The 8,743-nt window shown below is 37.7% G+C and overlaps 1 protein-coding gene across 1 annotated transcript in view; it reads right to left on the reverse strand.

The window, feature by feature from the left end:
* The window catches only part of irf10 (interferon regulatory factor 10), a 68,414-nt gene extending 61,712 nt beyond the window's left edge, over positions 1-6,702 (reverse strand). The window contains exon 1 of the mRNA XM_079587668.1: positions 6,550-6,702. The gene's annotated coding sequence lies outside the window, so the exon portion shown is untranslated. The remainder of the gene's footprint in view (positions 1-6,549) is intronic.
* Between the last annotated feature and the right edge of the window lie 2,041 nt (positions 6,703-8,743).

Genomic DNA, 8,743 nt, shown 5'->3' on the forward strand with positions numbered 1-8,743 from the left:
CACCGTTGTCATGAAAAACAGAGTGTTGCCATGGACACGGTGTTCTTTAGCGGAACCAATACAATCGTTTTTAAATCAATCAATAAACAATCAATTTATTTGGTAGGTAGCCATGTAATAAGCAGGATAATGTATAGCGAGGCGGTTGTTATAGCCATTATCCCTTACTTAACAAATACAACCTCTGATTTGAATAATGTGTTATTAATGTTGACTAATGTTGAAATTAATAAATGCTGTTGAAGTATTTCTTTTTAAAACCGTATGGACACTATCAATGTGAGCATGTCACCACAAATGGAGAAACTTTAAAAATCACTTTTAAATCTGTAATATGTGATATTTAGACAACAGACCATCTTTGAAACGTTAAGAGGAAGAATATAATTACATCCGGACAGTTCTATAATCTTAAATAGATTTGTTAGGATCTGGACCTTCCTGCAGAGAGCACTTCGTGACATGCAATAAGAACAGTTCGTTACCAAAACACATCGCAATCATCTCCTTTAACAACCAGATAATTCAATAGGAATCAAGACAGTTTGTATAATCATATTGGTTTTCAGCCTGTCATCACATGGTGGATGAAACATTATTCTTGCATGCGTATAAGCTGAGTCATTCTCCCTGAAAACAGAGGCAGAACGAGAGTTTTATACATAGGCTGGCCAAGGAGAGAGCAAGAAAGAGAAAGAGTGTGTGACTGTAAGCTGGCACTGAAGGAGCATCAGTAAATCCTGTGACTGAGGCGCTGGAAGCCATCCATCTAAATCCATCAGAAGGAATTACTATACAGACTGCAACTAACTCAAAAGCTTACAATGAGTTTGTAAAACTACACTGCGTAAAACCCTATAACTTAAAGGGGTGGTTCAGGATTTTGGACATCGGACCTCATTTTCAAGTTAGCCTGGTTGATATTCATCAATGGAGACAGTTTTAAAGAGCACCTATTATGGAATTTTGAAATGTACCTTTCATGTAGTGTGTAACATAGATCTAAGTGAACAAAAACATCCTGCAAAGTTTGAAATATGAAAGTGCACCGTTTATAAAGTTATTGTCTTTCAAAAGTAAGAGTCGACTCTGAGTCATTTTTATGAATCGTTAGAAGACCGAAGCTTTTTCTCTGACTAGATGACGTCAACTTGTCAAGTTATTTGAATACGATACGCCCACTTATTGCGCTCCAAGGCCAGCAGGGAAACATCATGGCGACGAGACGCTGTGTTCTGAAGTGCGACTCAAAAGCAAACTTTTTTCATCTGCCCAAGGAGGAGCATTTGAAGACTAAGTGGCTACAATTCATATATACAACTATACCACAGAAGTGTAGTCCGAGCCTTGTGCTTTGTTCGCGCCATTTTGAAGACGATTGCTTTACCAACTTAAATGCAATCAAACTTGGATCCGCGAGCCGGCTGATATTGAAGGAAGGTTCAGTTCCAAGTGTATTTGCATCAGCTTCCTCCTCCGTATCACAACCTGTAAGTGTTATTAATAATTGTTGCTTTTATGTTTTATGTAGCATGCTTAATAATTATTTTGTTTGTTGTGTAAGCACCGTTTAGCTTCTAGGTCTTCAATGACAATTGTATTGAGATATGTGAAGTGTTTGTCGTTGTTTTCGGAGTTGTCTTAAAGAATAGAGTAACTTATGTTTATGCATCGGGCTAACGCAAACAAAGACTGATTGTGCTTTTACAATATGAACTCTGGGCTATGCTCGCTAACATAACATTAAATTCTTTATCTTATTTTTAGTTTTTTACTACAAACTACAAAGCAGTGGACTGTAATCATTATTATAACACAATTTAATTGATAAAAGCATCATTGTACTCAGTGTTAAACAATAAGTATTATCTCTGTAAACACTGCTGGGTCATCTGACCAATCGCAGATTAGCGTCGCGCAAAGGAGGGGTTTGGAAAAACGAGTCGTTGAACGAATCATTTGGGAGTCGGTGAGCAAATCAGGTAAAAATAAATGCATATTATGCGACAACAAAAGTGTTTTTTGACATTGCATGCACGTAAAACTGTTGTTGGGGACTCCCAAAACAACATTAGGAACATTTTAAATGTCATAATAGGTGCCCTTTAAAAAAAATTCATCCAGTCCTTCCAGTTGCATAGTTCGCCGGTGCTAGGCTAGCGTGAGTCTACGGTATCTGCTAGCCTGACATTAAAAACAGGTTTACCCACTCCACAGTACACCAAAGCAAATAAATGATAACACCAGAGAGAGAATATAGGGCACTATATGTCACTTTGAGTGATTTATTGCCCTTAAGTCCCGCCCCTTTCCCCCACGCGAGCCCCCCGACCCACCATCCCTCCCACCCGTGGGAATTTCAGACAATGTACACCTGGAGCGTGGGAATTTTCCCACATGTGACCCTCCCCTTATGGGAGTGAACGGAACCATTTTTCTAACATGCATTGTTGTACTCTCACAAATACATTTTTAAAGATGTAAAAGATGTACTTTCCACAATTAAATGGTGCACACACGCACATCCGCACGCACACACACACACACACACACAGGATACAGCGGGGTCTTTAAAAAGGAAGCGCAAGCACGACACGAGACACTTGTGGTTTTTATTCAAGTAGAAAATGGCCAGTGCAGCCCCGAAAACTCCTGAGAGAAATATTGATGAAGCTATGGACGATTTGACTTTAGCGCCGTGAAAAAAAAAAGCATGGACCGTGTTTGACGAGATTTCTCCACGAGCCGACAGAGCATGTAAAATATACGTTTTTCACCTGTCTGGAGGACGTGCGAGTATGATTTTGACAAAAACAGGTTGATTAACGTGGAGAATGAAGAGAGATTTACAACGAATACAACAGAGGATCCCCGATTAGTTTTTTTACGGAAAGGGATTGAGTTTTATTTTATACAGGAGTATGGAGAGATTTGAAAGATGGTGGAAGTGAACCGCTTTTCATAGCAGAATGCTCAGGATTAACCATGGGACAAGATTGCGACTTCTAGCGGATTATATCAATAAACGCGGATTACATCTACATACTTTGCAGTGATTTTGGAATGGATGTACCTGAATGCTGGTGGCCTATTTCTGAGGCTGACCCGTGTGAATTCCACGGTCCCCTTCCCTTCAAAACAAATACCCCACTCCACTTTTGGACTGACCCCTCCAGCGTGGGAAAATTCCACCCCACGGTCCACATTTGAAGTTATACTTTTCACAATCGCATATAAAAAAGACAATGTATATCATTCAAATACAACGGGTGGTACACACACACACACACATTTGTAAAATGTAATTAAAAAAAAAAAAGTTTGGATTGCAAAACATGTTCTAGATTTAAAACATATAACAACATGTATTCAAATTATATCAGGCAAATAGGGCCCTATGGGGTGATTGCCGGCGTGATTTGCGTGATTTTTTTTACATAGCAGCTAAATAAACTTAAAATACTCCGTTATATATGGTCATACAGACTTAATAAATATGAAAAAAGAATCTGTGAGATGTCTACTTTTGCATGTGTCCACTTACAATCAAAACAAAACGTTGTGCTTTTGTAAAATAAAGAAATTAAACAGGGTGTGCTTTCTGCCTCTCCGTCTCGTGAACTTTCTTTTTCTTGAGCACGTCCCTAAACATTAACAATACTTGTCACACATTTATGAGCTCTATATAAACATTTAAGTGTGTAGTTTTAAATTATCGGATTCAAAACGAAAACAAATATTCTCTGTTTAAGTAATTTGTATAAAACCAACAAGATATTCAGTTTCTCTAACCCTTGCTCATTAGTTTTAATGTGACCACACCCACACGTGCAAAGAGATGCAAATCGTCCATGCGTCGCGCGAACGCGCTCATTACCTCAACAACAAAGCGCCGCCAAACTTTATCAGTCCTCTGCTGTCGTCGAGTTTGGAAAACACGCTGTGAGATTATTGGATTTACATCAGAAGAAGAAGAACGCGATTTGAAGACAAGAAAGATTTTAAGGTAAGAAATAATTCTGAATTATATTAGTTAGTGTTATTGTTGCATAAACTTCATATTGCCATTGAACTGTTGATACTTCAGTGAATGTCCTCAGTCGCGCTGTGTGTTTGAAATAGAGGATGGATACCCGACCCGAGCCCACATCAGCGCGGCATTGAACATTTTACATTTAAAACAGCTTATTATGTAGGTAGCCAATGTGCCTGATGCTTTCACTTGATGCAAACGTTCGTTTTTGTGATTAAAATACATGCAAAATATTACCATAACATCCGTCTTCCTGTGTGTGGACATTTGTTTATGTAGCCGTGACAACGAAACGCGTAAACATTTGAAGTAACATATGATAATAAATATATTTTTCTCCAGTGTAGTGTTACTGAAGTGTTCCTTTTTAACGATGCCTGCTATACTATTGTTATTATTTTATGCAGCCCTACATGTATGCCTACAAGGCACAACAAACCTGGTGTTCATTTTATATATATATATAGTATATGTGTGTTTGTGTGTATTTTATAAATTTTAAAAAGCAATTTTAACCAGAACAAATCTAAAATGTATTCTCAAAGTCGTGCAGCCCTAGTTTCTCTTGATATCAGCATGTTCACAGCTTTTCTTTTTTTAGGTATAGTCCTGCTGACTTCAACATGAGCATGAGGAGGTAAAGTGAAAAATCAAACACCTGGGAAATGACAGGCATGCACTATGTTTCAGGAATGGCACAAATGTGTGTGACTGGTTAAGTCTTTAGTTCAGTGTGTTAAATAATGTGTTTTTTGCCATTTGTTGTGTATCTTTGGATTGTTGTGTTGTAAATAAATCCAAACAATCAAAAAGCCATTCTTTTTTAAATCTCCTCATTCTTTGTGCAAGGTTCCTCATAATGATAGTGCCTGAGAGCTCCTAATAGGGCCATTATGGGAGGCTCTTTGTTCAAGTGTGAAACACTCAATATTCATGGTGGTTAACGCCTACTCGCATAAAGCTTTCTTATACAAGACATGTCTTACAAATTTTAAATCAATATATTGTCTGATCTGAATGAGTAGTCAAGGTGATTTTCACATAGTTTTGGAGCAAATATTCTAGGCTACGTGATACAATTTTCAAAAGTCTTGTGAAGAAATAATCAGTTTGTGTTTCATGACCTTATTTCAGTGACTTTTTTTTGTAATTTTCACAAACCACGCATAAATGTTATTATCTCAAAACTACAAACTTTTACATACATGCTGCTGACATATTATTGTAGCAGAGTTTGTGCTGAATGCAGTGTAATAATACTTTAGCCATGAAAATGTCACAAGTAACAGAAATAAGCACAAATGTTAGAGCATGTCAGAACACCTCCAGGACCCAGAAAACACCTCAGTGTTTTTACTGAAAACGTTGTGTTTACAACTAAAACGTTGTATACATTTAAAATACACAAGTCTTTAGCATTCATACATTTGTAAAAAGTTAAAACGTTAAAATCTTTGTGCTTTAAACTTTTAAAAAAGTGAAGCAATGTATTGGGTAACAGATCAGCGAGTTGTTTATTATTAAATGATTAGTTCACTTTTTAAAAAACTTTTGCTGATAATTTACTCACCCCGATGTCATCCAAGATGTTCATGTCTTTCTTTCTTCAGTCGAAAAGAAATGAAGGTTTTTGATGAAAACATTCTAGGATTTTTCTCCATATAATGGACGTCAATGGGTACCAAACGGTTCAAGGTCCAGATGACAGTGTCAGCGCCGCTTCAACGGGCTTTAAACGACACCAGACGATGAATACGGGTCTTATCTAGCGAAACCATCGTCATTTCTAAAATAAATAAAAAAAATTATAAGGACAAATGCTCGTCTTGTTCTGTTCTGTGATGCGCGTTTGTAACGTCACGTAATACGCAATTACGTTCAAAAGGTCACGGTTGACGTAGCCGGAAGTACAGAGTCAGTGTTTACAAGTTGAACGCGCAAACTAAGTCCAACGCCTTTAACAAAAAAAAGTAATTAAAAGGTAAAACAACGATGTCGGACGATTTTGAACTTAGAGGAGAAGATGAGATGGAGTTTTTCGCCCTGCCCTACCTTTTTGAACCGGAATACACAGAGGAAGAAATTCGGCAGATGGAAGAGACTGCTGCGGCGACACACACCTCTCAAGCATCGTGCAGACGAAGATCTAACGAGACGTGGTGGTGCACATGTGGCAAATGCCAACCATTGCCAACAGACGAAGAATCTCAATGCTGCCACGACTGGACCGTTTAAATTCCGCCATTAGAATCAATCATTGAGTCAGCGGGTGAGACCCTGTTTGCATCTCGCTGCATTACCCAACAAAATGGATTCCCACCGTTACTGAGCAACAGAGCTTTAGAGGTGTTTTTTTGCCCAAAATTAACTGGAGACGCCGTCCGAGGCCCCAAGGACCTGGTGGCACCCTAACAGTAGAGTAAGTATCGCGTGTAGTATGATTATATATTATACATATTTTATAATTTTTCATATTTTAACGTTATATATTTAAAAGTGATTGACTGCACACTTACAGTCAATACCGGCTGGTGGCATACAGGATAGTTCTGGAATGGGTGAGATTGGGAAGACGCAACAGGAGGGTTCTTCCATCCAGTGTTGTCAACGCCATCAGACTGTCATACCCTTCTCCATCAGGACAGCATGGGCTTCAGAGAAGCAGAAGAGGCTTTTAGTCTTCTGTAGGTATAATAATTCGAATTAAAATGTTACATTTTTGATAAACATAATTTGTTGTGGCTTGGTTAGTATTTGTTACTTACTGTAATTGCTGTAGTTTTGTTTTTTTCATACTCAATGTTATTTGGTGTTGTATATACATCGACACTACATACTTATTGATGTCTCACACAAATGTTTATTTTTGCAGAATAAAACAAATTTGAGTTTAATTACAACTGATGTAGGGTACCATCAGTAAGAACCATATATTTCACACTAACACCAATAATATATATTGTTTTTCACCAACAATGTTTTCAGATTTTACATCAATAGGACAAAAATTACAAAAAATATAAAACAACTTGAGTAATAATATAAATAAATTGTACATTAGACTATAACATTTATAAAGTAAATTAGTGTCTAAATCGTGATAAACGCTTTGCAATTGCTTCTTGCTGGTCAGGCCTTGGTGTTGGGCTATGTTCTGCGGCAATGGGGGATGAGTCAAATGAGAAGAACTGTCCTTGTAAACAACGTTGGTGTCCAGCTGCCGCCGTACAACTTTCTCAACCAGAGTCTCTCTCAATTTTTGAGTGGTTTGTTCAAAAATCGCTTTGGCTACCCATTCTTTGGTATGTTTGGGGAAAACCATATATTAAATGAAAATTGATGAAACATAACAAGAAATTATACAATTTGTATTGATTACATTACTACAATAATGTAATAATGTCCGCATTTATTTCTCAACTTGATTAACTTAGATCTATTGTCATCACCCAACATATTGAACAATCTTTAGTACTTATGCACAATAGGTTGTTTTTGACTTGTTTTGACTTGCTTGTTGACGACCTACATTTTCATTGTGGTCAAGGATAGCGAGTTGTGTTCGTGCAACCATGGACGCATAATGAAAATGGAGGTTCTTGGAGCAGTATTTCAGTAGGACAGAATGAAACACCTCCAGTTGTCCTAAACATAAATAAAAAAATTGTATATGGTGTACCTACATGTACATGTGTATCTACATTACTATTTGTATATATGGTGCAACAACCCCAATATTTAAAACATTACAAGAACACAGTTTAGCTTTCTCTAAATAACCAAGTTAAATTTGAACAAATAGTAATGTTTATTTTTACTATTTTAAAGCTGCCGTCGGCAAGTCTGGCAGATTGAGTGGACTTAGACAAAATTTTGAATGTTTACAACTCTCATGCCCCTCCCCCACTACCAACGAGCACCCGCCCATCGTCAGTGCGTGTGTACCTGATTTTCTGTGAACGCGTCCGTCTTCAGCATCGATCAACACCATAGACTCGAAGGTAGGCTGCCCTGGCTAATCTATCCATAGATAGCAATAACCAAGGAATTGGAAGCTTGTTATTAGATTTTCTCTCTGCCATCACGCTTTGTACAATATTCAGGCGAACTTCAGGCGTGTCGTGTGCATGTGATATTGTAACGTCCGCGTCTGCGCGAGGGAGGGGGATCTGTGATTTGTGCACGACCTGTGATTGACAGTCAGATCTCACTGTTTAGACCCGATGATCCGGGAGCGGTGGATTTTTGCAAAACAAAATAACACGCTCCAGGTGGAGTTAAAAGCTCAGGGTTTTTTCTAAAACCACCTTATTTATGTTGTTCTGTCGGATTATAGTGTCAATTTCACTGAATTTGATAAAAAAAATGTTGCCGACGGCAGCTTTAAGAAAACAAAAAATGCAGAGTGTGTCTTTTTGTGGTTCAGGGACTCCACAAGTTGCACAGCAATACCAGAAATGGTTGTCCATGGCTGCAGCTCTCGATTGTCCTTGTATCTTGACATGGAGCACAACTTTTTGGAAAGTCCTGAAAAACAATCATTTTAATTATAAAACAATTAAAAAGGATTGACAAAATAGTGCATACCCAGGTTAATTTAGTGCTTCATGGTTTATTATAGCATTTTTTGGATGCATGCAAAAAACACATTGTATATTCCTACAGAGGAATAAAGAAGCTTTTTGCTATTTAGCTTTTTGGATAATTCAT

Source organism: Phoxinus phoxinus, assembly GCF_949152265.1.
Source record: "Phoxinus phoxinus genome assembly, chromosome: 18".
In the NCBI taxonomy this organism is placed as follows: Eukaryota; Metazoa; Chordata; class Actinopteri; order Cypriniformes; family Leuciscidae; genus Phoxinus; species Phoxinus phoxinus.